This window comes from Cebus imitator, unplaced genomic scaffold, assembly GCF_001604975.1.
Source record: "Cebus imitator isolate Cc_AM_T3 unplaced genomic scaffold, Cebus_imitator-1.0 Scaffold556, whole genome shotgun sequence".
NCBI classification, from domain to species: domain Eukaryota; kingdom Metazoa; phylum Chordata; class Mammalia; order Primates; family Cebidae; genus Cebus; species Cebus imitator.
Genome location: NW_016107871.1, coordinates 122,299 through 144,470, shown reverse-complemented (window position 1 = coordinate 144,470; position 22,172 = coordinate 122,299). Strand labels below are relative to the sequence as shown.

Below are 22,172 nucleotides of genomic sequence, written 5' to 3'. Positions count from 1 at the left end.
ACGTGGACACAGGGAGGGGAGCACTACACACTGGGGTCAGTTGAGGGGAAATAGGGGAGGGATGGTGGGGGGTGGGGAGCTGGGGAGAGATAGCAAGGGGAGAGATGCCAGATGTAGGTGATGGGGAGGAAGGCAGTAAATCACAATGCCACGTATGTACCTATGCAACAATCTTGCATGTTCTTCACATGTACCACAAAACCTAAAATGCAATAAAATAAATAAATGGAAAAAAAATAGGTAGGCATAGTGGCATGTGCTTGTAGTTCCAGCTACTTGGGAGGCTGAAGTGGGAGGATCTCTTGAGCCTGGGAGATTGAGGCTGCAGTGAGCCCTGATGGCATCACTGCATTCTGGCCTCGGTGACAGAGCAAAACCCTGTCTTAATAAAAAAATTTTAAAATAGGCTGGGCGTGGTGGCTCACGCCTGTAATCCCAGCACTTTGGGAGTCCAAGGCAGGTGAATCATGACGTCAAGAGATCGAGACCATCCTGGCCAACATGGTGAAACCCCGTCTCTACTACAAATACAAAAATTAGCTGGGCATGGTGGCGTGCACCTGTAGTCCCAGCTACTTGGGCGGCTGAGGCAGGAGAATTGCTTGAACCCAGGAGGCAGAGGTTTCAGTGAGCCGAGATGGCGCCACTGCACTCCAACCTGGCACCTGGTGACACAGCGAGATTCTGTCTCAAAAAAAAAAAAGTTAAATTAAAAAATAATGGTAAATTTTACCATTATTTTTTCAATTCTTAAGTATAAGGCAAAATTTAAGACTTTGGAATAAATAGATTTTTTTTTGGAATATTTCAATTGAATATTCTTTCAATGAAATACCTGTCTCTAGAGACTGTGTAATCCTACAGGGATATACATCTTAGTCTTTGGCTAAGCTATTTTACAAGTCTGTTGATGTAAAAGTTAACTTGAAAGTGTTTTACTATAGATTTCTACGTTGACCACAACAATTCGGAAATTGATGATAAAACTAATAGTAAAGCAAATATTTCTTGTGATAGTCATTCAAGGAAGTTCCGTCTTATGGATGGTCATGGTTGATTGATTTTTCCTTTCTTATTGTGGAAATAAACAGTTTTGTGTCCAGTTGCGAATTTATTTTAGTATTCCCATCTATATATGTAATTGCTCTTTGACTTCTCCTTTGAATGAATTACAACATTTCACTGGTTCACTCATTAGTAATGAGTTAAATAAAATATATTCCAGGTGTTCATTTTATGTCTATATGATAGTCATGATTTTACCTTTTTGGGAAAATTGTCCTTTAACTTAAGATATGCAAATGACCATTGTATAATTAAAAACTACTTATCGCCCTCCATTGGCCTATGGATGAAGACACTGAAGCTTGGAGAAAAACAAGGTAAGCAGGCGATAATAGCTTAGCTGGATTTCAATTCATGTCTGTTTGGTTTCTAAACTGATATTCTAATCATTGCACTGCCTCCTCACCGAGAAATAAAATTTTTGTATTTTAAAAGATGGCTTTTAGTTTCCTGTTTCAGTTGATGCTTATATTTCCAAAACAATCATGGTAGTGAAATTTGATGGATATATTCTTTCACCTAAGCTTTGGCTTTCAGGTTTCTCTCTTCTGCTTTGACTGGGATATTTCTCTTGGCTTTGCATCAAGTAGTACTGTGTTTTCAAAGCCTGCATGTCATTTGCAGTATGCTTTAAATTGTATACAAAGCTTTTCCCTTTCTGGACTTGTTAAGACCTTCTGTTTATTTCAAGAAGAAAGCTTCAGTGAGGTGGTATGTTCCTCTCATACTTGCTAGTCTCCCTTTCATAACAAAGAGAGAGCTTGATCTTCCTCAACAATAGAATGTACATTTTTGTTTTTATTTTGCTTATTTAATTGTTATTTCTTACTTATGGAAAATAATTCTGATTTGCATTTATGAGAGTAGCACAAACCTTCTTTTAAAATATATTTCAGTTAAAAGTTAGTTGAGATAAAGGAAAGCATTAATTAAATAGCTCGGCTAACAGATGTGAGCTCATCTCTTCCACCTTTTCCACCATGTGAGGATGCCATGAGAAATCACCATCTATGGAACAGACCTTCACCAAACACCAAATCTACTCCCACTGTGATCTTGAATGTCCCAAACTGCAGAACTGTGAGAAATAAATTTCTACAGTTTATTAATTACCCAGTTGGTGGTATTTTGTGAGAGTAGCAGGAATGGACTAAGACACTCACAGAGTCATTGTGAGAAGGGAATAAGATGCTGTGTGTGACTGTGAGCTTCCTTAGGTCAGAGTGGGTCTAACTCATCTTGTTATACCCCGGCTCCTAATACTCCCTAGTACCATAAGAGCTTGTTTTCTTCTTTCCTTTTGTGAGGCTAATTAGTGTAGTCACATGAACTTTTTCTTTTCTTTCTTTTTTTTTTTTAGACTGAGTGTCATTCTGTCACCCAGGCTGGAGTACAGTAGTGCAGTCTTGACTCACTGCCACCTGTGCCTCCCGGATTCAAGAGATTCTCCTGCCTCAGCCTCCTGAGCAGCTGGGATTACAGGCATGCACTACGACACCCAGCTAATTTTTGTATTTTTAGTAGAGATGGGGTTTCACTCTGTTGGCCATGCTGGTTTTGAACTCCTGACCTCAAGTGATCCATCTGCCTCCACCTCCCAAAGTGCTGGGATTTCAGAATGAGCCACCGTGCTCGACCCACATGAACATTTTCTGTGGCATTATTAAACAAAGAGTATTGCATATGAACATGTAAAATAAACATGAGCATTCATAATGTTTCATTTTTCCTATGGTGATCAAAGCTGTTCAATGTATACATTGTATACATCTGAAGTATACATCTGAAGTAAGGAAATACGTAATGAAGGAAGACAAAAAAAATCATCCCCCAAATCCCCCCCGCCGCGAAACATATCACACTCCAGAGCAACCACCCTTAATTTAACAAATTTCTCTTTTTTCTCTAATTAAAAAATATACACCTGAGATCCTAGTATATATGCAATTTTGCAACCTGTTAATTTCTCCTAACATTAGATTTTGCTTGGCACTCAAAATTCATCCACCATGGTTTTTATAGTTTGACCTACATCGGGGCCTTTCTTTCCCATCTGTCACGGGGTTGGCCAACAGAATGTCAACCTGTGAACTCTGGTAAAACGTTTCCAAATGACAAATCAGACAATTTGGGTAGGATTGATGCGGGGGTAGGGATGTATTGGGGTAGGGAAAGAGGGAAATGAAGGGAGGCAGGTAAAGAAGGAGGCATGGGAGAAAGTCAGAAGTTCATCTTCACAAACCATGTTGGGAGGTCTCAGATAAGGGCATGGGTTCCTTGGCAAAGCTTGGAACCCACCCATTAATCTTGCGCTCCCTCTGCTGGCTTTGCCGAGCACAGTCACTGTGTGATTAACGTGAATAGTAGCCGCAATGGAGCTGAGTCCCTTGAAATCCTCTGTGATGGACAGGAAAGACAAACAGTTATTCTTTTTGAGATTTTTAAAAATAAGATCAAAGTTCACACCAACAGTAGATTGTTGATTACTTATTTAATTGAAACAAATTCAAATTCCTGTTCCACCCCCCTCCCCTCCTTCCCTCCCCATCTTCCCTCCCCATCCTCTTTTCCTCTGCCCCAGAAGAGAAAATTCTAAAGGTCTCAGCTTTTCCTTTTTTTTTTTTTTTTTTTTAGACGGAGTTTCGCTCTTGTTACCCAGGCTGGAGTGCAATGGCGCGATCTCGGCTCACCGCAACCTCCGCCTCCTGGGTTCAGGCAATTCTCCTGCCTCAGCCTCCTGAGTAGCTGGGATTACCGGCACGCGCCACCATGCCCAGCTGATTTTTTGTAGTTTTAGTAGAGACAGGGTTTCACCGTGTTGACCAGGATGGTCTCGATCTCTTGACCTCGTGATCCACCCGCCTCGGCCTCCCAAAGTGCTGGGATTACAGGCGTGAGCCACCGCGCCTGTCCTCAGCTTTTCCTTTAAAGATTCTTATGATTCTTCTGATGATCTCGCTCCTCTTTACTGTATTTTGCTGTTGCTGTTCTCTGTTTTACCTTCTGTGCCACCCTGCTCCCCTCCTTGCTGGTGCCATTTGTGAATAGAAAAGGAATGGTGAAACCCTGCCTTTGCTTTGCAAAGCAGGGCTCCATTAGCTCCTCTAATTATGCAGCCTCTTATTTCTTCATTTGTGCTTAATTCAAAGTTGTAAAAAGCTTTTCAAAATAGGTGTATGCTCTACTTGACAGTTGTGATAAAACAATTCCTCCAATAAAAAGAAAGCAAGACACATTTGCAATTTCCTTTTCCATAATTTATAGTGATTTAGCTCCCCCTGATCAGGAGATAAAAATTTCTTTGGGAACAATTTTCTTTTAATAGCATCATCTGAAGCAGCACACGTTTCTTTTGCAGTCATTAGAGCTCCTAGCCGACAAAACAGTGACTGACGATTGAATTAGATTTAGAGGGAGGTTGCCTGTATCACATAAATAAACAATGAGAGCCCTGGCCATTTCATTATAGAACTTAAATAAGCAGTACAGATGGTCCACTGCAGTGTTACACATGCATAACCTATTTAAAAGATGACATTATAGGGCCAGAAGCATTAATGTACTCACAGTGCCATTTGTTTACTCTACTTGAGTTACTTCTTTCACATTAAGCACCAAAGCCATGGGTCAGGCAAATTATTGCAGGCAGTAATGCAGACAGATGAGAAGATAAGGGAATTATTGAATAATGAGAGCAAAAACACTAAATTAGCTTAAGGATTTATGGCCCCAAGCTTAACCTAGTAGATGTTATTTGCTATTGATCCTTCTCATGGTGTTGTAAGGGACAAAAATCCCCCAAAACTCATTCGTTTAAGCACATGAAGAAAGGTAATTAACTTATTATCTTATTGGCTTATGGAACTGAGAAGATCAGAGCTTCAGGTATGGCTGGTTCTAGGTGCTAGTATGGCTGTCAGATCTGTTCTCTTGCATGGTGGCTTCATTCGCAGCATGCTCTAGTTACTGGTGTTCAGATGCTCCATGCCTACCTATTAACACCTGCAAGTCTGATGGAAAGAGGTTCTTTGTTATCATTCTAGCAAAAGATCAGAAATTACATCTCTTTTGACCAATTTTGGATATGTGCATTTTCTGAACCAATGATTACATGTGGAAGAATGGAATGTGTATTCTATTGAGCCCTGTGTCCATCCTGTGAGCCCTGAGTGTGGAGCAGGGGTCAGTGGGATTGATTTGTGGATAGCATCACCAAGACAGCTGGACTAGGAGAGGGCATAAGTGGTTTCCTCAAAGAAAACAGACGTGCTACTAACACAGGAAGGTGTCATGGAAGCCAAGTAGGCAAAATGGGATTTCTCATCCCTCAACCAGAGCACTTTAGAAAGGATCATTCACTAGAACCTTCAAATAAATTCCACTAACACACAGGATGGATGCTGCAGTAAACACTGGAAAATGTCCTTAGTCTGTTCATTCACCTGAGGTTTCAGTTCCAAGTTAAATCTATTAGGAGGCTGAACTAGCAAGTATTCTTCATAAGCAAAACTACCTATTGGCATCTGTCTTGTTAACACTACCATTCTATGTTTACACCTTCAAGTTTCCCAATTTCTTAAAGAAATTCTTACTGCATCACAGCCCTCCATCTGCTGAAGTAAACAAAATGTGTGCCAACCCTTCTAAGAACTGCGGCACTAAAAGGGTCAAGCGAATGTCAAAGGCATGATTGAACTAACAGGTTCCAGACTGCCAAGTCCCTTGCAAGACTTTAGAAATGTTTCTTTCTTTTAACTTTTGCTCTGGGTCACTTACTTGCGGTTACTGTGGTGGTGCCACTAGCTCTCTGGAATTTCTTACTAGTCAACAGACTACAATTCTGAAAGGAGGTATTGTTACACTTCGATATAGAAACAGGATCACACACACACACACACACACACACACACACACACACACACAGTGAAATCCAAATGAGGTAGACAGATTGCATTTATGTCAATTTCCTGTCAATTTCCATATTATTCTATAGAATTGCAGTTGTTAGCATGGGGGGAACCTGGGTGAAGGGCACACAAGATCTCTCTACAATTTTTTATAGTTGCATGTACCTCTTCAATTATCACCAAATACTTTTTTTTCTAATTTTCTTGAGATGAGGTCTTGCTACATATGTGGTCTGATCTTGTGGGCTCAAGGAACCTGTCTGCCTCAGCCTCCCAAGTAGCTGAGACTACCGGCATATACCACCACACTCAGCTCCTACCAAATAAAGTTTTCATAAAATTGCATAAGACAAAAAAACTACTAAAACAAAAAGGAGTAGGATTGTCATGAGGACAATAGTGGTGTCCTGTGTCATCTTGATGAAAGCAAATCTTTGAAATAGTGTGAATTTTTCTTTTTTCTTTTTTTTGAGACAGAGTCTTACTCTGTCGCCCAGGCTAGACTAAGTGGCATGATATTGGTTCCCTGCAGCCTCCACTTCCTGGGCTCAAGTGATTCTCCTACCTCAGCCTTCGAGTAGTGGGATTACAGGCATGTGCCACCATTCCCAGCTAATTTTCGTATTTTTAATAGAGACGGGGGTTTCACCCCATTGGCTAGGCTGGTCTCGAATGCTTGACCTCAACTTGATCTGCCTACCTTGGCCTCCCAAAGTGCTGGGATTATAGGTGTGAGCCACTGTGCTGGGCCTGAATGTGTTCTTATCTTCCTGGAGACTCAAAGCTTTGGATGGAAGTTGTTGAAGCCCTAGGCTGGGTTAAGAATACTTTGGATTTAGTTACCGCAGAGTTCTTTCTCTTTTTTTGAGATGGAGTCTCACTCTGTTGCCCAGGCTGGAGTGCAGTAGCCCGATCTCAGCTCAGTGCAACCTCTGCCTCCTGGGTTCCAGCGATTCTTCTGCCTCAGCCTCCTGAGTAGCTGGGACTACAGGCAGGCACCACCATGCCCAGCTAATTTTTGTATTTTTGGTAGAGATGGGTTTTCACCACATTGGCCAGGCTGGTCTCAAACTCCTGACCTCATGATCCAGCCACCTCGGCCTCCCTAAGTGCTGGGATTACAGGTATGAGCCACCGCGCCCAGCCAGCAAAGAGTTCTGAAACAAGTTCTATCAATATGTAGCTATTCAACAAATATTTATTTATTTTCACTTTCCTTTATTTAAATTGATGTGAAATTTGCATAACATAAGTTAACCATTTCAAAGTAAACAATTCAGTGGCATTTAGTACATTTACAATGTTGTACAAGTCTTTCTTCAGTTCTGAAACATTTTCGTCACTCACCCATTAGGCAGTTACTCCCCAACCCCACCACAGCCTCTTGGTGACTACCAATCTGCTTTCTGTTTCTCTAGATTTACCTATCCTAGACACTTCAGGTAAATAAAATCATGCAAGATATGATCTTCTGTGTCTGGCTTCTTTCTCTTAGCATAATGTTTTTGAGGTTCATCCATGCCATCGCATGTATCGGTATCATTACTTCATTCTGATGGTGTTCAGGACACACTGCCCTAAAATATCCCCCATGGCATTTGAGAACACTCAAAAGCAGGAAGTTCTCTATGACCTTCCTCCCACCCTTCTTCATTGAAGTAGACTACGAGAGAATTTTTTTTAATCTTCTCCTGAAGTAGGGCAGAAGACCCTCATTACAGAGATGGCCACAGTATACTCAGAGAAAAATGCCCTTATCTCTGAAGACACAGGAACTCAGAGAAGAACCTGAACAAACAGGCCTGCCAAATTCGCCCTAGTTTATTACCATCAGATTATACCCCTTCTGTCCATTCGTACTGCTGCCTGACTATCCATTCATCGTCAAACCTAAGCATTAAAATGCATAGGTTTCCCAATTTTTTTTGTCTCTTCATTTTAAAAGGCTCCTATATCACATAAAATGTGTACGCTATCCTCTTGTTAAGCTGTTTTTTTTTTCATTTTCTTTCTTTTGAGACAGGGTCTGCCTCTGTCACCCAGGCTGAAGTACAGTGGTGTGATCTTAGCTCACTGTAACCTCAAACTCTGAGCTCGGACAGTCCTCCCTCAGCCTCCTGAGTAGCTGGGACTACAGGCAGTACCACTATGCCTGGCCAATCTTTTTTTAAAATTTTTTATAGAGATGGAATCTTGCTGTGTTGACTAGGCCAGTCATTAACTCCTGACCTCAGGTGATACTCCTGCCTCAGCCTCCCAAAGTGCCCGGATTGCAGGTATGAGCCACCACGCCTAGCCTAAACTGTCTTTTATGATAGGTGCCTCAGCTATAGACCTAGCAATGGGTTAGAAAATAAATCTCTTCTCTCCTACAGTTTTCTTTTATGGCTGAATAATAAAACAAATTGCCATTATCCATTATATCCATTGTATGAACATACCACAATTTGTCTATCCATTCATTCGTTGACGGGCATTTAAGTTGTTTCCACCTTTGGCTATTGTGAATAGTGCTGGTATAATATTTGTGTACAGGTATGGGTTTGACCACCCATTTTCAATTCTTTTGGGTATATACCTATGAGTGAAATTGCTGGGTCATATGACAGTTCCGTTGAACTTGACAAATACTTGGTGAGCAACTACAGTGTTCCCTGTAGTGCTCTGTGTGCTGGCAACACAGTATTGAGTTAAAAAGGTCAGATCCCTGCTCTTCTGGAACTTAATTTCTAATAGCAAAGAGAAAGACAATAAACAATAAGCAGGAATGGTACCTAATTTGTGATGCAAAATGCAAATGAGGTCCCTTGTTTAATAAAAAAAGGATTGACTGGGCATAGTGGTTCACACCTGTAATCCCAGGATTTTGGGAGGCCGACGTTGGCAGATCACTTGAGACCAGGAGTTCGAGACCAGCCTGGGTAACACAGCAAAACCCCATCTCTACAGAAAATATGAAAATTAGCTGGGGTTGGTGGTACACACCTGTAGTCCCAGCTACTCAGGCTGAGGTAGGAGGATTGCTTGAGCTTGGGAGGCAGAGGCTGCAGTGAGCTGAGATTGCGCCTCTGCACTCCAGCCTGAGCAGCAGAGTAAGACCCTCTCTCAAAAACAAAATTCATAATTTTAAGATGAGAACAGCAAAGCCTTAAACCAAGTGGGGAGTCCTTCTAAGTAGGCACAGTGCCCTGAGAGACTGCATACATAATTGGCCCACGAAGCTAACCCTGACAATAAGAAAATACAGTAATTTCAGATGTTAATCACACACAAATACACAAAATGCGGTAATATGAGAGAGAACAAATTGAAGTGGGTGAGCAACTTTCTTTGTTTTCTGAGACAGAGTCTCACCCTGTCACCAAGGCTGGAGTACAGTGGTGCAATGTCGGCTCACTGCAACCTCTGCCTCCTGGGTTCCAGTGATTCTGGAACTTCCTGACCAGCTGGGATTACAGTTGTGTGCCACCATGCCCAGCTAATTTTTATATTTTTAGTAGAGACTGGGTTTTGCCGTGTTGGTCAGGCTTATCTCAAACTCCTGACCTTGTGATCTGCTCACCTCGGCCTCCCAAAGTGCTGGGATTACAGGCGTGAGCCACTGTGCCTGGCTGTGAGCTACTTTCAGTAGTTGGGAAAGGCCTCTCTGAGAAGCTCACATTCAAGCTGAGACCTGAATGATAACAAGAGAACCAACTTTATCAAGATCTTGGGGCAAAGTACCCAAGCAGAGGGAAGAGATTGAGCCACGCCTCTAAGTGTGTTGTTCAGAACCCAAACAAAGTCACTGTGGCAGGAACTGGGTGATGTTTAGCGTGGGTGTAAGTACAATTTCTAACATCACAATCCTGGAGGAAGATTTGGGCCTCTTTTTTGGAATAAAGCCAGTGAAAATCAGTCTTGGTAACATCAAACTCTAGACCCGTGGTTGTCAGTGAGGATGACATAGCACACTGGCATTTCCCAAGAACTTCCCAGTTAGGGCCTAGGTTTTGCCCAGTGGGTACAGTTTGTTTTGCTTCAACTGAGAACACAGAGTATCTGTCAGAATACTGAACTGAGGATTAGCTGGATGTGGCGTGTGTGGAGTACAGTTTGGTACTAATGCGTGATAAGAAGCATATCATAATGCCAAAGATTGTGTACTGGGATGTATGCAGAATGTGGGGCTCCTGAGAGCCAAGTCCTGGAAGTAAAGGAGGTTGCGAAAATAGAATGATTACAGTGCACACTTTCATGGACCCCACCAGACTTTGTTCAACTGGAGTAGTCAGTGTATTGCAATCATCACTGACTCGATGAGTGTCTTTTCATCACTTTAAGTATGCTTTCAAGAGCTTTCATAATCGTAAAGTTCTGGGAAAACGTGAAGATCATGACTCTAGACAACATTTACAAGAACTGCGTAAGTGAGAGTCAGATGTCTGGCTGACCTAGTGGTTCTCTTTGCAACTGGGGAAGGCCATGCCAAAGAAGTAAGGTTTACATCCAAGCCGAGACTCTTTCAGAGCCGTGAGGGAGTGGTGGGTGAATCAGAGAAATGATGAATGCCGGAAGAAATCCCTTAGTAATTACTGTAAAATCAATGGATTGGAAAACCGAATTAATGGGGCTGGAGACTATTAACAATGAAAAAAAAAATCTATGTATCCCCTGTCTTCTCCAAGCAGTATTAAAAGCTATGAGAGAAGAGCAATCATTACCATGTGAAAGGAGAAAGTGAGGATACCAGATCACAGAAATGATTACATGGAATCTGAATTCTTGTAGGGTTTGCATGAGTGAATGTTCTCAGTTCGTTTTGGTGGATAAACAGTTTGTTATCCTAGGTCACTCTGAATAACTTGGAGCTATAAAGGCAGTCATGCTTATTTCAAAGGACACCATATCAGGTTCTAAAGTGGCCTTCAAATTTATTGCATCTGCAGAATTACCAACTGGTGAGAATAGCATTTGTGATTGGTTTCAGCCATGCAAGGGAGTCTAGTTACAAGATAATTCTTGGTAGAAGACAGGGTCCCAAATCCCTCTGCCTTGTTTAAAAAGCATTGCTGAATCAGCATTTCTGTCAGATTATACAATATATAACTTTCTTGTTTTCTAAAATACTAATAAGTATTGGTAACTTTAAAAATTTTTTAAAAGCAAAGTGCCTAGGAAAAATGTTGTATTCTCATTTAAAGCTAAGCAAACAGATGGAAATAGAAATTAGAACATGTTTCATCTTATTTCAATTTTCTTTTTTCCACACTATTATGACAGTCAAAGAAAATCACTGAAAACCAGTCAAATCAAAAAACATTCTTCACATTTATTTTTCCTGGCCTGAGTAAAATTCCAGAGTTGTTTGTTTACAAATGAAAACTTCAAAAAGAATTATTTTGTAATTGTTTTGAAAAAAATCCAATAACTGTAAGAATATGTTCTACCAACAGGAAGTTAACCTTTGTGTGACTAAAGTTTAATTCAAAAACAGTAACTTTCTATTACCTATTTAACATGAAAGTAGACCATTTTTACACATTTTTTACTTGTGAGAACTTTCCGTTTAAAAATTTAATAATTGGCCGGGCATGGTGGCTCACACCTGTAATCCCAGCACTTTAGGAGGCTGAGGTGGGTGGGTCACCTGAGGTCAGGAGTTCAAAACCAGCCTGCCCAACATGGTAAAACCCTGTTTCTACCAAAAATACAAAAATTAGCCAGGCATGGTGGTTGGCGCCTGTAATCCCAGCTACTTGGGAGGCTGAGATAGGAGAATCACTTGAACCCAGGTGGCGGAGGTTGCAGTGAGCTGAAATTGCATCACTGCACTCCAGCCTGGGTGACAAAGCGAGACTCAGTCTCAAAAAAAAGATAAAAATCTGATAATCATTCCACTTTTGCTGAAAAAAAAAACCGAACTGTATATGTATTTACATACAAAGAATATAATATGGAAGGTTATATACCAAAATTTGAGGAATTATCACATGTAGGTGTTAAGATTATGATTTTTTTGTATTTTCTTATTTTTTCTATATGTATAGATATTATTTGTACATATAGGGGGAAAAAGAGAAAGCTTATGTAACCAAAGCATTAGTTTTCTAATATAACTCTAATTACATTAATTCAAATTCTAATAAATTACATTCGTTCTAATTAATGGGTCAAAGCCTTGGCTCGAAACAGATGGCACACTCAGGACTAAAAAAAATTGTTTTTCAAGAGCTTTTGGGTTACAATGGTTTTTGGTTACATGGATGAATTCTACAGTGGTGAATTCTGAGATTTTAGTGCACTCATCACCCAAGTAGCATACATCGTCCTCAATATGTAGTCTTGTATCCCTCACTCACCTTCCACTCTCCCCACCGTAGCCCATTACATCAGTCTTATGCCTTTGCAGCCTAGTAGCTTAGCTCTCACTTATAAGTGAGAACATACGTGGCATGTGCCTAGCACTGTGCTGTGTACTTACACAGTCTCATGCTAATGCCACCCCGTGAAGCAGGTACTGTCCTTATGCTATTCTACAGACAAGAAAGTTGAGCCTCGCAAAAGTTAAGGAACCTGGGCTAGGCTATTCTTCCAACACATATTTTTCACATCCTTCTCTGGGCCAGGGAGTACTGTGGAGTGCTAAGTGCAGAGTGATGATGATGTCACATGTAAGTCCTGTCATTGTGGCACTCATAGCAAAGAGGGTGCATGCCAAGTCAGCCTGACTCCACTGCTCCATTCTGCCTATGAGCTCCAATAACAAGTGGGCCGTGGACATGCTAAGCAAAGTTGGTCTACTTTGCTGGGTTAGGAGGAAAGCAGGGGATGGGGAGTGGGGAGATAAAAGCAAAAGGCATTGGTAACCCAGCGCAGGTTGTGCCTCACTCTCAAGCGAATAGCTGGGCCATGCCAGCAAACATTGTATTTAAATGCATCACTTGCTTTTTGTTACTTTGGGGATTAAGGGAAAAAAACCTCTAACTTGGGTTGTAACGTGTTACACAGCCTGATCCTTGGCCAGCTGTTTGAGCTCACGATGAAGTTCCATGCCCAACTCTCTGCATCCCATGCTCCCTGTTCTTGTGGCAGCTCACTGGGTTCACCTTGCTCCTTCTTGCATGGAGGGGCTTATACATCATCCTCTCCTTCTGCCTTGGGCGCCTTCCGCTTCACCTGCCCCATCCTTCCAACTCACCTTTCTGGTTTTCCTGGGGCAACTGTGCCTGACCACCCTGATCAGGCCATATCTCCTGCATGCCCTCATATACCTCTCCAGGGTAGCACTTACATAATTGACACTTAATATTTGTTTATGTGAATAAGTAATAGACAGTGAGCTTTTTAAGAGCAGGGACTATTCCTCTCTCTCTTTTTTGCTCACTTTTAAATATTTTAAATTTGTTAAGTTTGTAAATGTAGTGCTAAATGTATCTTTGTAGAATGAGTGAAAAAATGAATGGACGGATGAAATTGAGGTGTTACTGAGTATATAAGAGGGCATCTACGGTGGCTCACGCCTGTAATCCCAGCACTTTGGGAGGCTGAGGTGGGTGGATCACGAGGTCAAGATCGAGACCATCCTGGTCAACATGATGATACCCCATCTCTACTAAAAATACAAAACATTAGCTGGGCATGGTGGCGCATGCCTGCAATCCCAACTACTAAGGAGGCAGGAGAATTGCCTGAACCCAGGAGGCGGAGGTTGCCGTGAGCTGAGATCGTGCCATCGCACTCCAGCCTGGATAACAAGAGCGAAACTCCGTCTCAAGAAAAAAAAAAAAAAAAAGAAAGAGGGCATCTAATCAAATCAGAGAAGCCAATAACCATGTCTGGCTTTTGCTTGTCGTTGTCTCCCTATCACCTAGCCCAGTGCTTGAGAAATCCATTATTTAAGCAGGTACTTCTAAAATTTTGATGTTTGTACCAGTCCTGGAAAATCTTGTTATAATGCAGCTTCTGACTTAGTAGCTCCAGAGAGGAGCCTGAGATGTTTAACATGCTACCAGGTGATTTGAGGCTGCTGGCCCAAGGACCACACTTTGAGTAGCAAGACTCTTAGCGATGTAATGTAGCTACAAGAGGATATTAGCTTAGAGCGAAACATCAGTGAATATGCTTTTGGTTGCAAGTAAGAGAAACTCCACCTCAAAATGACTTACTTAAAAAATAAAGATGATTTATTTTGCCATGCAACTGAAGAGGCCTCTGACAGATTGGAATTCAGGCACAATTTGATCAAGGCTCCAGCTCTGTTTCTCTGCGATTCTCTTGGTGCTGCCCACCTAGGAGTGTCCTTTTCATTTTTTGGCTGACTTCCTTGATGGTGGCAAAATGATATCAGCTTTTTCAGCTATCACATCTCCATATGATATCATCTAGTAGAAAGGAAATCATCAATTCCCTCAGCCATCAAGAAAAGGTCTTAACTAGAATTTGACCAACTTAGGTGATATCTGGGGTGCAGTGGGAGGGAATTTATAATTTATTGGCTGAAGTTGTGTATTTGCTAGCTTCAGAAGTGGTAGTTTATATTGTCCTAGCTGGGTCCTGATGGTACACAGGTGCTCAAGTAATCCCATCTTGTGCCTTGGGTGTTTGCCTTCAAGCATCTACCTAGGGCAGAGGTTCTCACCTCTGGCACACTAGAATTGCCTGGGAAACTTTTACAAATATCGATGTCTAGATTTGTAAAATGAGTTTCCTGGGGCAGGACCCAATAATCCAAGTTTTTAAAAGACCCTTGAGGGTTTCTAATATGTAGTTAGGGTAGGAGCCATTTACCTAAAGCAGTGCTTCTCACACGGCGGGGCGTGTAAGGGGAGGGATTTTGTGTTTCCCACAGGGGTCATTTCTCAATGCTTGGAGCCATTTTTGGTTATCATAATTACTACTGAGAACTTTTGGTGATGCTACTGGTATCTAGTTGGATGGTGCTAAACATCTTATAAAGCACAGGAAAATCTCTTTTCCCCTAGACACAGAATTACTTGGCTTAAAATGTTGATAGCATTAAGATTGAGGACATTTGACATAGAGGGACAAGGTGTTAGAACCAATTATTTATTTCCATCATATTCAGGCACACTGATAAGAAAACATATAGTATAGAACCATGGTTTTCGAGGTTTATTGTCCTTCAGAATTAACAGGGGTACCTGTTTAAGATGAAATTTCCTGAAGCTCGACTCCCTGAAGTATAGATTCTTCCAGCCTGGTCATCTAGATGTTTATTCTGATAAAGTTGTTTCTGATGCAGGTGCTCCGCAGACCGTGCTTTGAGAAACACAGCCTCAGAATGCACAGAATTTCCTTCAATGTGTGCTTTCAGGTGTGAACCCAGGCAAAGTCCAGAAATAGCATCATGAAAGGCAGCATCTTGAGCCAGGAATGCAAGTCTCCTGGTGGAATTTCAGGCACCAGCCGTGGGTGTGGAGATATTTCAGGCTGCTAAAGCCCTGGCAGCCCTCCCCCTTGCTCCTTGCTGGGCTTGGTCTTGTAAAGACATGAAAATCCCAGCTAGTTCATGATCTTGTCTTCTCCCGAGGAAAGATTTGTCTGAAGACAGTGTTACTGCTTCCAAAGCACCAAGGGAGTTCTGGGGGTTTTAGTGCCATTCGTTTTCACAGCTCTGAGAAGGCTGTTTCTATCCTGTCCATAATGTGAGATGATAGGGAAGGAAAATGAGATTCTCTCAGGAGTGTATAGTTTAGCCAAGTCGCCTCACGTAATCGTGAGCTGTGATGAGCTTGGTAGAGTCTGGTCTGAGCTTCTGGGAAAATCTGTGACCAGGCTGTTTTATCTTTTCACTGCAGTGCCTGAATATAAAACCTGGGCACCAGACCCTGGCTGTGTGGGCAATTTGGGTATGGGACTGCAGACCTCACAAACTTCAACCATCCACCCTGTCTCCCTGGTTGACCCTGGGCATCTATCAAAGATAGAGCATTGCAAATAGACCTGCCGAGACCCATGCTGTAGCAGCTTCAGCAGAGGGAGCTGACTAAATGCCTCTTTCCTTTGCTGCTTACATTGTTTTGGCAGAGATTATCCTAAAAATAGCACAGCCCAGTCCTGCCCAGATGCCTTCTGCCTCATTTCTGCAGGGTTGTAAGATGTGTATTATTCTTCCACACTTGCTGTCTCATGGAAGAGGCAACATTTTGTGGAGGAGGAAAATGAAAAATCCTGGGCTTTGGAGGCAGAAGACTGCCTTTCAATTCTGGCTCTGCCTCTGTCCAACCTCGTTTTCTTTATTTTTCTTCTTTTTTTCTTTTTTTTAGGTGACAAGTTCTTTCTCTGTCACCCAGACTGAGGGCAGTGGCCCATCACAGCTCACTGCAGCCTCAAATTCCCTGGCTGCAGTGTGATCCTCCCACCTCAGCTTCCAAAGTAGCTGGGAATACAGGTGTGCACTGCCATGCCTGGCTACTTTTTGTTACTTTTTAGTAGAGACGGGGTTTCATCATGTTGCCCAGGCTAGTCTCGAACTCCTGGGCTCAAGTGATCTGCCCACCCTTGGCCTCCCAAAGTGCTGGGATTATAGGTGTGAGCCACCACGCCCGGTCAGCCTTGTTTACTTTGGATAAGTCATTTAACCCTGGTGGGGCCTAGTTTTACCAGCTTGCCTATAAAATGGGCATATTCTAAGACCAATCTCATGGAACCATTTTGAAGGTTAAATCAGATAAAGCATGTATCAGCTCTACAGTAAACAACATTATGAGCGTTCCCTATTCTGAGCAGACCATGCTGTCCTTCATCTAGATTATGGCTTAGGTGTCTTTGTTTAGCCCAATAACATCCCTGGTCTGCTGTAGGCAGCCTGTGCTACAAAGTTAAATTCACTAGGTCTCTTCTTGTCTTTGATTAATAGCTGTCTTTCCTGCTAGAATTCCACAAGGGCAACACAGTGTCTACTGTTTGCATAGCTGTGTGCCTTTACCTTTTAGCCCAGTGACTGGCTCAATAAATACTTGTTAAGTAAACAAATGAATGAATGAAATGTGGCTGGGCATGGTGGCTTATGCCTGTAATCCCAATACTTTACAAGGCCATGGCAGGAGGATCACTTGAGCCCAGGTGTTTGAAACCATCCTGGGCAATGTGGTAAGACCTTGTCTCTATGTAAAAAACTGAAAAAATTAGCCAGAAGTGGTGGTGTGTGCCTGCAGTCCCAGCTACTCAGGAGGCTAAGGAGGGAGGATGACTTGAGCCCAGGAGGTTGAGGCTACAGTGAGCTGTGATTGTGCCACTGTACTCCAGCCTGGGTGATTGAGCAAGACCCTGCCTACAAACAGCAAAGATTTTGAGGATGCCTCCTGTGTGGTAGGATTTTGTCGTTAGGAATTATTTGTTTGCAAGAAATAGAAACCCAAGCAAACTAATGTAAACTGAAAGAAATAGCCAAGTCTGGAAGTACAGCCAGGTCTCCAGGGACTAGGTGAAAAACTGAAAAATCAGCACACTCAAATCAGCAAGTTCACTCGCCCAGACTCTCTTGCTCTCTCCCTACTTCCCCCTTCTCCTCTCATCTCCTCACATCCTCTCTGCAGTTAGTTTTATTCTTCTCTCCAGCTGCATACAGGCTTCTCTGCTTTGATCATGCATGAGACCATACCACCCCAGTCTCTCATTTTAAGCACTGACTTTTACTTAGGAACCAGAGTCTCTGAGTCCCAAACCCAAATTTCTGAAAAATGATGAATGTCTTAGCTTAGAGGCAAAGTCAATTCCAGGTACAAGTAGATGATGTTGGGGAGATAGGGCGGTCCTCTGATCTGCCCTTCACTGCTCAGGGGCTCCAAAAGCAGGGGCTCAGAGGGAGACCATGGATACATACCCCAAGAGGGAGGATTGGTGGCTGAGAGGTAATCATTGGCAAAGGCCCATCAACAGCACGGGCACAGTGCTGAGCACTGGGGTACCATTCATTTATTCCAGAAATGTTCACTGGATGCCTACGGCATAACAGCCACTGTTCCAGGTGCTGGGGATACAGCAGTAACAGGGAAGATGACAAGGATCCTGCCCTCCTGAGCCCTTATTCTACAATGCAAACAATTCCATATTCCAACAAACAAGTGCATGACCAAGAGAGCTTCATTTCTCCATGTGGAGGAGAAATTAGCAACATGACATTGTGTGATAGGTCCAGGGGTGGGAAGGGTAATTTTGATTGCCACTTAGTGTCCTGTTCTGTTATACTGGCCAAAAGTACTAAAAACAGTGCCAAAATTTGGTTCTTCTGTTTATAAAGAAGGGCGTAAGAGTAGAGTCCAGAATGTTCTTTGAATTCTCCTTATGCTTGTCATGATGTGGGCGACAATTGGAGGCAAAGTACTTATCTTGGGACTGGAGAAGAGACAGCCAGGCCCTGGGGCCACCCTTTCTAACTCTTTTTTCGAACCTATCAAAACAGCTCTGAGTGGCTCAGAACATGCCACACTGAGAGCCACCCATCTCTGATTGGGTTGGAGCCTGCCTAACACAGGCTTCGGGGAAAGTAGAGGGAGTGTGGTGGGTGGGGAGAGCTCACCTGTTCACTTCAACTTTAGGCCTCTTAGACTTTTCCCAATAGGTTTCCATGGAAAGGATACAACTAACTTAAGGGCAGTTCCATCACTATCCTCCGAAATAACAACTGGCGGGGCGTGGTAGCTCACATATGTAATCCCAGAACTTGAGGATGCTGAAGTGGGAGGGTTGCTTGAGCTCAGGAGTTCAAGATCAGCCTGGGCAACATAGTGAGATCTGATCTCCACAAAAAATGAAGAAAAATTAGCCGAGTGTGATGGCATACACCTGCAGCCGCAGCTACTTGGGGGCTGAGGTAGGAGGATCCCTTGGGCCTGGGAGGTTGAGGCTGCAGTGAGCCATGATGACACCACTGCACTCCATTCTAGGTGACAGAGCAAGACCCTGTCTCAAAAGAAAAGAAACGAAATAATGAAACAACAAAAACTAATGCTTAACATATGCTAGGCAATGTTCTAAAAGCCTTGCTTGCAGACTGGGGGTAGTGGCTCATGCCTGTAATCCTAGCACTTTGGGAGGCCGATGAGAGAGGATCACTTGAGCTTGGGAGTTCAAGACCAGTCTGGGCAACACAGTGAGACCCCATCTCTATTAAAATAGAAAAATAAAAAGCTTTGCATGCATTAATTCTCTTAACTTCTACAATTATACTGTGAGGTAGGTACTATTGTTATCCCCATTTTACAAGTGAGAAAATCACACAGAAATCTTTTATAACTTGCTCAAAGTCATGTGGTAGAAGTGGACTTCAAATCTAGGCATTTTAGCTCCAAAATCCATTTTTTTTCTTATCAATAATGCCTTTTCCCAGGTGACTCGGAGCCCTATCTCTTGTACATAGAGGCTTTCATCAAAGTAAGTATTGAACAATGAAATGACTCCATCACATTTACAAGTTCCATCGAATTTTCTACTACATGCCATATGCATATCTGGCGTCTTTCGTTTACAAAATTTATTTAAAAAATTTTTTTAGAGACAGGGTCTCACTATGTTGCCCAGGCTGGAGTGCAGTGGTGCAATGTGTCTGATGTCTTTCAAACTTCCTATTCAAATTCAGAAAAGGAGAGTGAACAACCTCTGATTTCAGGTCAAATACAGAATTTGTTTTTGTTTTTATTTATTGAGATGGAGTTTTGCTCTTGTTGCCCAGGCTGGAGTGCAATGGTGTGATCTCAGCTCACCGTAACCTCTGCCTCCCAGGTTCAAGTGATTTTCCTGCCTCAGCCTCCCAAGTAGCTGGGATTACAGGCTTGCGCCACCATGCCTGGCTAATTTTTTTTTTTTTTAGTAGAGATGGGGTTTCTCCATGTTGGTCAGGCTGGTCTTGAAGTCTCAACCTCAGGTGATCCACCTACCTCGGCCTCCCAAAATGCTGGAGTTACAGGCGTGAGCCACCACGCTTGGTCTTTGTTTTTATTTTTGCACCTCTTCCATCAAACCATTATAGTCTGACACCTGCTGATGGGAGAATGTGTTGTGTTATACTAGTCTTCATTAGAGACAAGATTGGTCCCAGAGAGTACCCCTTGAGTGTGGAAGGTGAGAGCAAAGCATTAAACTACTTAGCAAAAAATCCAACCCCACAGTGGAATTTTAGGCATCAGCAAGTAGGTGGGAAAGTATTTGTGAGTATGGCAGCCTTTTTGATGCTTCAGCATAGTTTGATGCATAATATGTGGTCTTTCCGCCTGGCTTCTTTGACTTAGCATAATATGTTTAAGTTTCGTCTATGTTGTAGTTTGTATCATTCTTTTTTTATAGCTCAATAATACTCCGTTGTATGCACATACGTTATTTTATCTATTCATCAATTGATGGAAATTTGGGCTCTTTCATTTTTTTGGCTATTATGAACAATGCTGCTTTAAACACATACGAGTTTGAGTGTGGATGTTATGTTTTGAATTTTCTTGGGTACCTACGTAGGAATTGAATTGTTGGGTCATACATTAACTCTATGTTGAATATTTTGAGAAGCTGCCAACCTTTTTCCAAAGTGGCTGCGCCATTTTACATTTGCAGCAGGGTAGGAGAGTTCCCATTTCTCTACAACCTCACCAACACTTGGTATTGTCCCTCTTTGTGGCTATAGGCAGGAAATTCTCACAGGCATTGAGTTCATAGGTTGTTATGCAAAGTGGCTTTTGTTTTATTGACCGAAGGAAAATAGAATTTATTTATCTATTTGTTTGTAGAGGGGCAGAGGGAAGAAGGGAGACATGAGGACAATCATGAGTTTTGTCACCCAACCTTGTCTGAGGAATTGATCTTGAGTCTCAGAGAAGAGAGGAGATATAGTTAAGCCCAAGAAGTTCCTGAAGCCTGCAGGATACACGGGGACCCAAGTGACCAGGTTCAACAGCTTAGGGGGACCTTCCCCCATCCTGTGGGACAGCATGTAGGTGAGGTGCTGAGGGACATCAGCACAGCAGGACAGCATTGCCACATGCCCACAGAAGCTTGGGAAGGATGCAGAGTCTGGGAGCCCTCATCAAATAGCTGCTAGGCAGTGGCTTCCAAGAAGAGGCCAGGATGCAAGAACATGTGGTGACATGCTGGGGCCCATGTCCTGCTTTAGAAGCTGGGTCAGCAGGCCAGGAACATGAACCTCTGACCCACAGGCCGGCAAACACTGGGACTGTGTACATAAACCTTACCTCAAAGGCCCTGTGCAAAGCAACGTTTTAATTTTATTTTTTTCTTCTAAAGAATGCTAGGCCTGACAATTATACGGAACTTTGACCCTAATGAAGAAAGGGGTGATAGGCACATCCACGACCTATTAAATCCTCATTTTCCCACCAAGCCTGGTGTTTATCATTACTGTTTTACAGACTAGAAGAAAATAGATTTTGTGCCATGTAAATTATTTTCAGTTTACGGTCTCTGATGGGAAAACCAGGGCTGATCCCTTGGAGGATGTTTTTGCCAGTCCATTAGCATGAGCTTCTTACTGATAAACCAATAAAGCATGCCCTGCCACTGTCTTGGAACAGAACCTCCTAATTCATCATTAATATTCAGGTAAAGCACCACTACATTCATCTGATTTTCCTCCCATAGTAATTGCTGTTTAATTTCTATTTTATTAGCCAGATCAGTAAATCTTGGGAGATATTGGTTCCAGGCATACACTCGAAGAGCCTGCTAGGTCCTTCAATATTTGCAAGCTAATGATAGCTTCCAGGGAACAGCAAAGCCTATTGCCACTTTTGGTGCATTTTGAACCCTAAGAAAGGCCTGCCTCTATCTCATTCAGGTCCCATGGCAACCCTGAAAGGTACGACTTGATAGGTATCTTTTGTTACAAGCCATTGTAACTACATGAGGAAACTGAGATTTAAGAAGGATAGTAAGTGATGAAAAAATGGGTCTTGGCCCTGATTCTCTCAACTCTAAGCAGCACCTGTACAGCATTCATAAAATATTAATAATGATTTTTTTTTGAGACAGAGTCTTGCTCTGTTGCCCAGTCTGAAGTGCAGTGGTGCAATCTGGGTTCACTGCAACCTCTACCTCCCTGGCTCAAGTGATTCTCATGCCTCAGCCTTCCAAGTCGCTGGGATTACAGGCATGCCCCACTATTCCTGGCTAATTTTTTTACAGGGTTTCACCATATTGGCCAGGCTGGTCTCGAGCTCCTGACCTTAGGTGATCCACCTGCCTTGGCTTCCC

At 42.5% G+C, this 22,172-nt stretch overlaps 1 protein-coding gene across 1 annotated transcript in view; it reads left to right on the top strand.

Annotated features, from left to right (window-relative positions):
- LOC108294014 (S-adenosylmethionine mitochondrial carrier protein) overlaps window positions 1-22,172 on the top strand; it is a 147,905-nt gene that overhangs the window by 5,403 nt on the left and 120,330 nt on the right. The gene's annotated exons all lie outside the window — the stretch shown is intronic.